This window comes from Cryptotermes secundus, unplaced genomic scaffold (assembly GCF_002891405.2).
Source record: "Cryptotermes secundus unplaced genomic scaffold, Csec_1.0 scaffold555, whole genome shotgun sequence".
NCBI lineage: Eukaryota > Metazoa > Arthropoda > Insecta > Blattodea > Kalotermitidae > Cryptotermes > Cryptotermes secundus.
In genome coordinates, this window is record NW_019729217.1 from 235,024 (window position 1) to 237,807 (window position 2,784).

At 47.7% G+C, this 2,784-nt stretch overlaps 1 protein-coding gene across 3 annotated transcripts in view; it reads left to right on the forward strand.

The window, feature by feature from the left end:
* Window positions 1–2,784, forward strand: part of LOC111865512 (pleckstrin homology-like domain family B member 1) — a 251,346-nt gene that overhangs the window by 40,635 nt on the left and 207,927 nt on the right. The window lies entirely within an intron of this gene.

Sequence of the window (2,784 nt, forward strand, 5' to 3'; positions counted from 1 at the left end):
AGGAAAGAGACCACAGGGAAGACCAAGGCATAGGTGGGTGGACAGTATTAGAATGGATCTTAACAGAGATAGGATGGGATGGTATGGATTGGATAGATCTGGCTCAGGATAGGGACCGATGGAGGGCTCTTGTGAACACGGTAATGAACCTTCGGGTTCCATAAAATGCTGGAAAATTTTTGAGTAGTTGCTGAATTGGCGGCTCCTCCAGAAGGGCTCAGCTCCATGTGTGAGTAAGTAAATAAGTACGGTATTAACCGACTGTCTTTCTAATGGAGGTTTCTGTTCCCTGTGAGACCATAATTTTTAAATAATATTTATATGAAGTTTAGGCTTCAGATGGTGGACCACGTAAAGCTACGTTTGGGGTTATGTTTTAAGGCGCTCTTCATTAGAGAAACAAATTGAATTCGGATACATAGGATCTGTGACGCGGCTATGATGATCTGGTGGTGATATGGTAGCTTTGGAAACGCAGATTGTTGAAACACGTGACATAGTTCGTTATAAAAAAGGGTAAAGCTATCCCTGTAACAGGCCGTGGAGGCCCATAAGGTTGTGAGTTTTTGAGGCTCCCACATTTTGTAGACAATCGGCTCATAGATGGCGGTAAGATTGTCGGCCTTATGCTCCGGCAGTCCTTTACCCCCCGGGAAGATTCCTGGTAATCATTTCTGTTAGAGGCTGAGTCAACCCCAGGACCATAGTGCGGCTCGATTAGGTCAGTTGAAAAATCCACCTCATCGGGGATCGAACCTGCGACCTTCCTGCTTGCAGGATAGTGCCTCAACTACGCTACCGCGTGCCCCCCCATAGTTTGTTAAAAGGATTAATATTTGTGGTTTAGGTAATATTACATTGTTTTTGTGACTTCACGATCTTCTCTCTTGACGTTTGCCCTCTTGATACTCCGCGGGTCACTCAGTCCCCGGCAGCTGCTCTTGACGTCATCCTAAGCATGTGTCCTGCAAAAGTGATCTAAGTGTATGTTATCGTTTGATTGTTAAACTTAAGGCTGGCGGATGTGAGTGATGTCATCATTCTTGGGATGAATCCTAATGATTCGGGTATAAGGGTGTGGACTGGATTAATCTGTCTCGCGACAAGGGCGGGCTCTTGTGAATACAAATGAACTGTCCACTTCCATAAACGCAGGGAACTTGATGCATAGATTAGCAACTGTTAGATTATCAAAATGGGCTCGGCTTTGTGTAGTTATACAAGAACGGTGCCTACCTTTGTTTTGAATTGTAATGTCGTGTATTGGCCGCGCCATAGCTCAAGCGGTTAGTCGCTGGCTTCCCACCGCGGCGGCCCGGGTTCAAACCCGGTTTTTGTCAAGTGGGATTTGTGATGGCCAAAGTAGCGCTGGGGCAGGTTTTCTCCGAGTACTTCGGTTTCCCCTGCCAATCTTCATTCCACCAATTGCTGCACAATAACCCTCACCTATCAACTGGGGCTGGTACAGGAGGCCAGAAGTGGCCGCAGTACAAGGGACTTAGTCCCACCCCACTAGCAATAAAAAAAAAAAGCACAGGGAGAATGTTCTAACGATTTTGTAACTATAGACTTCTGTTCGCGAGGTTTACACACGCGGGCAGCTGGAGTATTGCCACCCGGCACCTGTGTAAATAATTACCCGTTCGTGGACTGGTTATACGTACTATACAGGTGTGGCTCACCCTTGCTGTGGAATTAGTGAATGTTGAAATTATGCGGGATAATCAAGAGAAGACGTAATTGCAGTGGTTTTATGGATTTATTATTGTCACGTGATTGATTATAGAAGGGGTTTGTATTGGTAATGTCTCTCTCTCTGTGTGTGGTTGCACAGCCCTTTGGGCCTTGACTGCCTATTTCAGTTTCTTAATCCCACACTTGGACGGGGGATCAGCCCTCCGCAAGGCCTCTACCTACACAGAATAAAAGCACAGACATCCATACCTCGAGTGGGTTCCGAACCCACGATCACAGTGTTCGAGCGGGCGAAGACGAGTCATGCCTTAGACTGCGCGGCCACCGTCATCTTTTTCTTAACACCTACAGAACGTTCCTACACACAACCACGACAGTTTCACTGAGTTACGCACTCCATAGATCACTGTAACTACAGCACAAGTAAAGTATTCTCAGCCTTCACTAGCCGTTAATTGGTTGAGCCTTCCAACGGTGGAAGTTCCCCTTCCTCGGAGCCCACGAACTGTCACCGGCCTCAGCACCAGCTTCTCACGTTCTGTAGCGCGACACGGACCGCACAGAAAGCATCTCTTCCATTATTGCTTGTTCTCTTGTTGCCTGTGAACAGCGTGCCGACAGAACTGTTGCCCTGCAACGGCTGTCATACTGTTGCCAGATTACACAGCTGTTGTTACTTGGCAGTGGGTGTGCGTGTCACGTGATACAGCATTTGGAAGTGTCTCAGTTATCCCCCAAGTAGGCTGAAGAACTGAAAGCAAAGGTCACAGCTGCTATGGAAAGCGGACTGCACGCTGTAATGCCCCACGAGATATTTCTTTTTACAATGGCTCTTCCAGCCCATTCAGGGCCCAGACCCTTTAATCAGTTCCGTAATCATTTTTCACAGACGGTAGGACTCCTTGGACTGGGGATCAGCCCGTCGCAAGGCCGCTACCTACACACAGGACAGCACAAACAGAATGAACGCATACAGAAACATTGATGCCCTGAGTGGGATTTGAACACATGATTCCAGCGTCCGAGCGAGCGAAGACAGTTCATGCCTTGGACCGTGCGGCTACTGTGACCGGCATATCACAGAAGATA